This window comes from Mus caroli, chromosome 3, assembly GCF_900094665.2.
Source record: "Mus caroli chromosome 3, CAROLI_EIJ_v1.1, whole genome shotgun sequence".
In the NCBI taxonomy this organism is placed as follows: domain Eukaryota; kingdom Metazoa; phylum Chordata; class Mammalia; order Rodentia; family Muridae; genus Mus; species Mus caroli.
The window spans coordinates 32,409,988-32,419,791 of record NC_034572.1 but is presented as its reverse complement, the minus strand read 5'-3'; the positions used below and the strand labels follow the sequence as shown (position 1 = coordinate 32,419,791).

The 9,804-nt window shown below is 44.6% G+C and overlaps 1 long non-coding RNA gene across 1 annotated transcript in view; it reads left to right on the top strand.

The window, feature by feature from the left end:
• Positions 1–7,711, top strand: part of LOC110291985 — a 15,497-nt gene extending 7,786 nt beyond the window's left edge. Inside the window, exon 3 of the long non-coding RNA XR_002377628.1 lies at positions 7,284–7,711. This is a non-coding gene — a long non-coding RNA (uncharacterized LOC110291985). The remainder of the gene's footprint in view (positions 1–7,283) is intronic.
• The last annotated feature ends 2,093 nt before the right edge of the window (positions 7,712–9,804 follow it).

Here is a 9,804-nt window from a genome sequence, read left to right as displayed (position 1 = left end):
AAAAAAAAAAAAAGGAGCTAAAGGGATCTGCAACCCTATAGGTGGAACAACATTATGAACTAACCAGTACCCTGGAGCTCGTGTCTCTAGCTGCATATGTATCAAAAGATGGCCTAATCGGCCATCACTGGAAAGAGAGGCCCATTGGACACAGAAACTTTATATGCCCCAGTACAGGGGAACGCCAGGGCCAAAAAAATGGGAATGGGTGGGTAGGGAATTGGAGGGGAGGGTATGGGGGACTTTTGGGATAGCATTGGAAATGTAATTGAGGAAAATACATAATAAAAAAATATTAAAAATTTAAAAAAGTAAAATAAATGGTAAAGCTTATGTTAGTTTTCTTAATGCGTGTGGCTGCTATCTAATTCTGCATTGATTTAACTACTGGGAAGAGTAGTGCCTTGACCAGGGCACATTTTCAGTTTTCGAATATGTATGGTATGCATGTGTGTGTGTGTGTGCTTGCGCGAGCACGCGCAAATGGAGGTCTGAGGTTGATGTCCAAAACCATGTCCCATTGATTCTTCCTCATTTACACAAGTAGGGCCTTTCAATCAACCCCAGAGCTTACCTTTTGGGCCAGTTTGCTAACCAGAAAACCCCTTTCTCTGCTTTCTCATTATAGGTGAGTCCCCATGCTCACCTGGTATTTATATGGGCTCTGGGAAACCGAATACCAGTCCTCACACTCTCATGGCAAGCTCTTTAACACACTGAGCCATCTCCCAGACTCTGCCTTTGGCACATTATAAGTGACAAGAAAGAGTCTGGATAGTCAAGACAGCTAGGGCACAATGGTTGCAGAAAGGAATTGGAGAATCAAGATTGGCTTAAAGACCTGGAAGATCAGAGTCCTATTCAGAAAGTCCTTACCTGAACCTATATTCTGAAGTGTAATTCCTACTCTTTCTTCTTGAAGTTTCAGAGTTTCAGAGCTAACACCGAGATCTTGGGTCCGTTTAGAATTGACTTTGTGTACACAGTGAGCCGGAAAGTACTGGTTTCATCCGTCTACACATAGAGATCCAGTTTCCACAGGACAGTTGTTAAAGATCTATCTTTTCTTCTGTGTATATTTTTGAGATCCGTTGAAAATCAGATGTAGTGGGGTCATGGCTTTCATCTGGGTCCTTGATGTAAATGTTATAGGTCAGATGGGAAAGGTATCCTGGCATTTGGAAGCAAGGAATACCACAGTGTCACACAGCACACAAGAGATTTACTGGGAGGGAAAAACCCAAGAGAGTGGGTGCCTCTGTTCAGGTAAGAAGCGGCCGATAAATAGAAGACAGGGTTTATATAGCATTTATTGGGGGTGGAGCTTTCCAGAATGGGGATTGGTGGGTTTTTAAGCCCAGAGCTCAGCCACCTATGCCTGGAGGGGCTGGGTCCAGCAATTATGGCATTTAGGGTGTTCTGTGGGTAGGGGCTGGCATTTGGGGGTTCTCTGGGGTGGAGTCTGGTCACTCCTGAGCCTGGAAGGCCTACACTTGATTCCATTCTATTACTCAGTGTGCCTGGTTTTGTGTGTTTTACTGTTATATGCTGTTTTCCCACTATAGCTCTGTAGAATATCTAGATATCAGGCATGGTGATACCTATAGCAGTACTTTTATTCAGAATTGTTTTGGCTATCTGGATTTTTATGTTTCTATAAAGTTTAATATTATTTTTTTTTCAATTTCTGTGAAGAATTGGGTTGGAGTTTTGATGAGGATTTTGAATCCTCATCAAATTGCATTGAATCTATAAATTGCTTTTGGAAGGATTCCATTTTCACAGTATATCAATCCTGTCAATACATATGCATAGAAGGCTTCTTTTATCTCTTGGTGTTTTCTTCTGTGTTTTAAAACCATAGAGGTCTTTTACTTCCTTGGCTAGATTTATTCCTAGAGTAAGAGTAACCCAGTTTCTTCCTCAGTCTGTTTGTATATATTCATATAAAGGAGTTTAATTGTAGTTCCCTACTGGGTTATACACATCCTAGAAGCAATGGGTTACTAAGCAAAAAAGACCAGTGCCGGGTATGGAATGCCTCTCCTAGAACTGGTAGTGAGTCAGAGGTACCCCACAAACCCTCAAAACAACACAGGCTACTGGCATTTGCTCTTGCTTGCCCACCAGAACTTGATGGCTACTACTTATTGCTTTAGACACCAAACACAGGCCAGGAAGGAATCAAGTTGATAGTGATCAGGAAGTGTCCCTCCCCACTGCTGGCAGGTGCCTGCAGAGAGAACTCATCAATAGCCTTACACACCTGTCGGGAACCCTATTACCTGCAATAATGACTCATGTGGCCAGATTGCCCGTAGGTGCAGTATTAGCATATATATTATGGGGGGTAACCAACCGCTTTCTGGCTGGATTTTAAGGCCTGCCCAACAGGAGAAAGCACATGCCTGGTACTGTAATATTGCCAAGAATACATGGCTGGGAGCTCAAAGACCCCAGGAGTAAACCTACTAGTATTATCCTACTAAATGAACATGGTATTAACTGCCCTCTAAGTTAATCTCTATGACTTACGTTAATGCAGTTCTCAGACCTTATCAGAGATCCTCTGTGCAGTGGAGAACAGTTAAGACAAAAACTCACAGCTAGTCAAAGTACCGAGACAAAATATGGCATGATCAGCCACAAATAGGACATCTGTATCACATCTGTCCCCAAAGTGCAGAGACCATCACAGAAGGAGGGTCAAAACGATTCTCAAAGCCAGGGCATAGGGAGAACAGAGTGAAACAGAGAGTTTTGAACACAATGGACTGGTCCATTCATGAACCCATAGCTACTGTGGATGCCTGCACAAGACCCATCTAAGATCAAGCCAGTCGGCATTCTATCGTGAAGTAGGGAGGGGGTCAGGAACTCCCACCCTTAACTGAGGAGCTATGGAGTTAGTAGCTTCATGGGGAAGATTTTTTTTGTTTTGTTTTGTTTTTTGTTTTTCGAGACAGGATTTCTCTGTATAGCCCTGGCTGTCCTGGAACTCACTCTGTAGACCAGGCTGGCCTCGAACTCAGAAATCCGCCTGCCTCTGCCTCCCAAGTGCTGGGATTACAGGCATGCGCCACAACTGCCCGGCGGGAAGATGTTTCGAGACAGGATTTCTCTGTATAGCCCTGGCTGTCCTGGAACTCACTCTGTAGACCAGGCTGGCCTCGAACTCAGAAATCCGCCTGCCTCTGCCTCCCAAGTGCTGGGATTACAGGCATGCGCCACAACTGCCCGGCGGGAAGATGTTGTTAAGAATATGGTTTCCAGTAGGTCTACCACACTCCTGGCTCTACCCCAGGAGTATATGGGCAGTAAAATTGGAGTCCATAGATTATTTTTTTAAAGGACACAGTTATCGGGAATAGAGAGGTGGGGATGGACTTGGGAGGAGTTGAGGGAGGAATGGGAAGTGAATATGACCAAAATACATAGCATGAGATCCTTAAATAATATACTATTTTAAAAAGAAAACATTTTTCAAAGAATGTGATCCCCCACCTCCCTGAGTGGTCTTTCAGGACTTTTCCAGTTTCTTTTCCATGTTCTTCCATTCAAACATTTAACGCAGCAATAACAAAAACAAACAAACGAAAACAATGTCAAAACCTGATTATTGCAGAGTGCAGGGGGAAAATAGCTGTCTTTTCCACTTCTGTTATGGGCCGTAAAAGCCAGGCGCTCATGATGCTAAGGACTGAGCTGCTTCATCTCCCCAGAAAGATGTGTTGAGGTCCTGGCCATGGGCACCTCCGACTATGGCTATAGATAGAGAAAAGGTCTTCACAGAGCCAATTCAGGTGACACGAAGGCACAAGTGTGGCTTTAATCCCACACTGGTGTGTTTACTGCCTTCTAAAAGGTCCCAAGGATGCCTGCCTGCAAACTTCCCTGCAGCTGTAGTGGGAAGCAGTCCTGGGGCCCCGGAGCTGAGTGAGATGTGTCCTTCCTGTTGTTTTAGACACAGGCTTCATGGTACACATTTACAAAATTGTCATTTGTGGTTTTAATGTGCAGTGTGTATGCACTGCACATTGGTCAGGACCTTTGATTAATCCATTGCCATTACTGGGTTCAGAGTGCTCAGTTTTTAGTTAGTTACAAGGTCTGCATATCACTATTTGCCCTGGAACTTGCTGTGTAGACCAGGCTCGCCTGGGCTGTATCTGCCTCCCAAGTCTTGGGTTTAAGGTGCATGCCATGACATCCAGATTTACTTATCTGTGTATTCTTCCCCCAGACAGGACCACTATAGAATCCACATTTGATGGGACTTTATCTTGTGTTACAACCCTCCCTGTGTTTGGGTCCTCGCTATTTTCTGCATTTACCTAAATGTGTCTTTATCCCTAAGAGGCACATCCTGTCTAAGCATGTAGTTGCTTTAGAATACACAAAGGGTGTGGAGGTCCATAGCCTTTGGGGATTCTCATTGTAGCTATATTGCTGCCTTGCTGTTTTGCTAGACATAGCTCCTCACTCACTGTTCCCCAGCGATGGACATGAGTTCTGGTCCCACTCTGCTTTACTGCAGAGACCTGGAGGAGACCCTGTGTGGTCAGACACCCCAGTCTTCATGCCACAGGGACACTTATGGCTCACAACTGAGGACCTCCCAGTTCTATCAACCACCACCTGAGGACCTGCTTCTTTTTTTTTTTTGTTTGTTTGTTTTTAATTAGGTATTTTCTTCATTTACATTTCAAATGCTAGCCCAAAAGTCCCCCATACCCTCCCCCACCACCACCACTCCCCTACCCACCCACTCTCACTTCTTGGCCCTGGCGTTCCCCTGTACTGAGGCATATAAAGTCTGCAAGACCAAAGGGCCTCCTCTCTTCCCAATGATGGCCGACTAGGCCATCTTCTGCTACATAAGCAGCTAGAGACACGAGCTTTGGGGGTACTGGTTAGTTCATATTGTTGTTCCACCTATAAGGTTGAAGACCCCTTTAGCTCCTTGGGTACTTTCTCTAGCTCCTCCATTGGGGGCCCTGTGGTCCATCCAATAGCTGACTGTGAGCATCCACTTCTGTGTTTGCCAGGCCCCGGCATAGCCTCACAAGAGACAGCTAAATCTTGCTGGTGTATGCGATGGTGTCAGCGTTTGGAGGCTGATTATGGGATGGATCACCAGGTATGGCAGTCTCTAGATGGTCCATCCTTTCATTTCAGCTCCAAACTTTGTCTCTGTAACTCCTTCCATAGGTGTTTTGTTCCCAATTCTAAGAAGGGGCGAAGTGTCCACACGTTGGTCTTCATTCTTCTTGTGTTTCATGTGTTTTGCAAATTGTATCTTGTATCTTGGGTATTCTAAGTTTCTGGGCTAATATCCACTTATCAGTGAGTACGTATCATGTGAGTTCTTTTGTGATTGGGTACCTCACTCAGGATAATGCCCTCCAGGGAGGATCTGTTTATTAACCAGAGGACAGAATGTCAAGTGACCCATGCTGTCCGACTTCTGAGGGGCAGAAAAGGAAGAGCCAATGTGAACCAGAGCTTACACAAAGGTTTCATATAAATAACCCAAAACAGTCTTTTCACCCTAGCTTCTCACAGGGAGGTTTGTGACTGGTGGGAACAGCAAGTATTGATGGGCAAGTCTTGGGGTGATGTGTTTTCTCTCTAATTCTAATTCTAATTCTAATTCTAATTCTAATTCTAATTCTAATTCTAATTCTAATTCTAATTCTAATTCTAGGGTCAGAGACCACATGACCTACCTTTCTGTTCACCTCAAGCCCAGTCCTTCCTAGTTCTCAAAATGAACCAGTGGAAGCCAGGGTGTTGTGGCACACGCCTTTAGTCCCAGCACTCAGGAGGCAGAGGCAGGTGGATCTCTGTGAGTTCGGGGCCAGTGTAGTCTACAGAGTGAGTTCCAGGACAGCCAAAGCTACAGAGAAACCCTACCTCAAAAAACCAGAAAAACATAAAACAAACAAACAGAGCTATTGGATTCTGTCAGGGCAGGACAGACTCCCATGATTCTGGTGGGTGAGCACTCACAGCTTGTTTGTATGCCCAGAAGGCTTTGGGGAAGGCTGTTCCTACTGTGTGTCACTGAATGCTGTTAGAGGCTTTGATGTTTTCTAAGGTTGCATAAAGTGCACTTTCAAAGATAGAAAACAGAGGAAGAAAGTCTAACCAATACAAACATCAAAATAACATGACCTTTCTGCCATAAATTAGGGGGCTGGAGAAATGGCTTTCTACAGCTGGGGTATTTGATGTGCTGAACTTGCTGGGTTGGCAGATTAATCGCATTTATACTGGGAAAGTATTCCAGGACATTAAAGGATTTATTTGTTTGCTAATCTGCTTCAGGCCCCAGAGGCCTTGTTACAAAATAAGGGGGCAGAAGGAGAAGAGAAGGGCTGAAAGGAGGGGCTAGGAACAGGACAGAATTTCTTCCCCGTTGGGCAGGCAGTTTTGTTAACCTAAAGAGGCCAGAGCTCTTCAACACCACGGGAACCTCTGACACAGCCTCCTTGTTTATGAGCCAAGGAAGTTTGCTTGTTTGCTCTTTCCACCGTATAAAGTTAACATGATCTTCCTCTGTAAACACAAGCAGGGTTCTTCCTTGTTTTAACCATCTAGGATTTGGAAGTGTCTGCTTGGGAGACACGCAGATGGAAAAAAATACATGGGGAATTCTGGGAGATTTACTGAGGGCGCTGCTGCTGATGGTGGCTTTCATCTGAGGCAGTTCCCTTTCTTCCCGTTTTTGTAAAAAACTCTTTTCCCTCAAATGCAAACAAACATTTGCTTTCCTGTTGCCTTTTCCCCCTGCGGACAGGCTACGAAGTGCAATAGCCAAACAGTCTCTTAATCTCTTGTCCAAAGACTATAACCTTCTTTTGGCAAAGCAGCGATTTTATTTTGTTCCCCAGCACCTTGACAATGCTCAGAAAACATAATCCTCTTCTCACAATGGCATCTCGGCTTTGCTGTTCTATCCCCGGCAGCCCAAGCGATGGAATTAAAGGACAGTTAAGCTTTTCCAGAGAGGCACTTCCTTCCTTGAGGTCCTCACAGAAAAGTCTGCTTTATTTTTAGTAATATCCTGGCTCCTGGTATTGTATTTGTGCACATAATCCCTCCACAATAACGCTAGCTGTCTGGTGGCACGTTCCCCCCAAGGAACTCAAAGGCCTTTACAGACGTTAATTAATTCTCCCAGCACCCGGGTGAGATGGGTGGGTGTTCCATTCCGATCTCTGTATTATTATTATTCCCATTTTGTGATTTTGCCAAAATTCTTTTGCCTTCTTCCCCAGTGTGTTTCCGAATGGAATTCATCCTCAGTGCCGGGCTGGCTGATTAAGTCCACAGGAAAGGAAGAAATCAGAGTAAAATGAAACAGAAGAGGAGGGTGAAGCACACTGTCAAGCCAAGAAGGCTGGGCTGCTGGAACGCAGGATGCACAATGTGTAGTCCCCCAGCTTCTCCATGGATGCACAGGGGAGTAAGAGAAGAGGGGATGTACAGCCAGCCCTCCCATTCATTCACCCAGAGGGGAGGAGAGCCCAGCCTGGGAACCACGACAGACAAGATGCTCATTAATACCAACAAAGAGGCAGGAACCATCAAGTCTCTTCTGAAATCCCCAGCTTCCAGCAAGGACATCTTGCGAACTGTTGTTTCCCGGTCCTAGCCCTACCAGAGCAGTTGATGCCTCCTGTTCTCACCAGCGTAGGTTCTTCTAAGGTGGAAATGTGTTTCTAGAACCCTGATCATGTGATGTACTGATGCTGGTGACTTTTTTTCATGACAGAGGAAAAACTCTTTGGGTGGGGGCAAGAATCATTGGTTGAAAAAACTTAGTACACAGCCAGCAAGATGGCTAGGCTGGTGAAAGCCTTTGCTGTCAAAGCTGACAATTACAGGGACCTTCGGAGAAAGGAGACAACAGAACCTTCAGAAAGGTCCACATGCCCATTGTGGCCCAAGGGCGCTTGCACTACACAGGCACAAATAGAAAACTAGTAACTTCTAGTTTTAAAAAAGTGAAAGCACAACTCCTCTACAATGAAAACGGTTGAGACAACTGAATGTAGTTTGTCTTCAACTTCATAGTGGAGGGCACACTGGGCTTGGGGGTCCAGAGAAGGTCACACACAGACTGGTTCTTGTGGCAGAGCAGCAGGGACTTGTAGACACATATATGAACAGATGAATGAGCACTAATGTATAGCCAAGCTGGACAACTCGATTTTGTTTTGTTTGCAAGTTTCTGTCTTTGCCCATGAGGTTTTCTGGCTTTAGCAGATTCCCTGGGGAAGTTAGAAGTAAGGTCCCTTGGAACTCAGTGGCCAGCTGGAGGAGCTTGTGAGAGCAGAATGAGGACAAGAAGGGGTGACAGCAGAGAATGTAAGGTGCAGGCTGTGGAGAGCTGATGGCGCAGTCTATAGTTGATCGACATTATGGGCTCCACCAGGGAATCTGGGAAAGTACTTGAGGTAAGATTTGCAGAATGGACTTCTGGTTAGCACTGGCAAGAAAGGTATGAATTGTACATGAACCATAATGTGACCTTATTTTGTTGGACTTAATAATGGACCTTATTTTTGACTGACTGTTAAGTCTAGCCTTGTTAACTTGACTGCACCCACCAGTTCTCCAGGACCCGATGAAGCAGGTATTGCAGGCAGGCCTTTCTGCTGGAGCTGCACTTTTTTTTTTGTGAAATTAAATTGATTTAATTTATAAATTTATAGTTAATTTTTTAAATTTTTAATATTTGTTATTACNTATTTTCCTCAATTACATTTCCAATGCTATCCCAAAAGTCCCCCATACCCTCCCCCCCACTTCCCTACCCACCCATTCCCATTTTTTTGGCCCTGGAGTTCCCCTGTACTGGGGCATATACTTGCTTGGACCTATACAACTTCCTTATTTTACATTTTCCTTTTACCGTGGTTCCTTTTCTTCTAATTTTGTCTACTTGTCATCTTTAAAAGATCCAGCTGGAATTTGTATTGTTTCCTGGTATTGCCACCTCAGTGGATTAAAGTGACACAAATGTACCGTTAGCTCACAGGATCTGAAATGGGTCGTTTAAATGGAGTTATGGTTGACTAGTGGCTAGTTAAGGCATTCTGGAGGTTCTAGAGCTTTCCCACTTTGTCCTGAGCACTGTTCTCCTTGCACTGAGGTCCCTCCTTCAAGCACAAAGCCAGCTGTGCTTCTTCACCTCTTCAGAGCCTTATGGATTATAGCAGTTCTATTAAGAGGTCCAGTCTGTTTCAAGATCCTTAGCTGCACCTGAGAAGTCACTCGGGCCATGTGAAGGTGACACCACACATCCAGCTTAGGGATAAGGACAGAGACATCTGGAAGGAGCACATTCTGAAACACACAAGGGCATGTCATCTTCCAAAGACTGCAGCTGGCTCAGTCATTTCTATTGTGTGTGTGTGTGTGTGTATTAACTTCTGCTTTGTTTTCCTGGGGCTAATTTGAGGTTCTTGTCTTTTTTCAGTGGGATACTTAATCCAGCCAATTGTGTTACCCTCTGACCTTCACATGGTATTTTCACATCTACATAGTGCTTCTTTTATCACCAAGAAATCATTTAAACAGCTTTTTATTTTGGGTACTGTTCCTATACTGGGTTTTGTTTTCTCCACTACGCAGTTAGAAAGCATGAGTCATATCTGCAGACACCTGCTTGAGGATGCACACAGTGTGAGAGATGCTGTCTACAGTTCAAATTCATTTGCTGGGGTAGATTGTTACTCTATCTTGGGACAGGTATCAGGTTAAGGAGAGATTTTCTTCCCTTTTTTTTTGTTT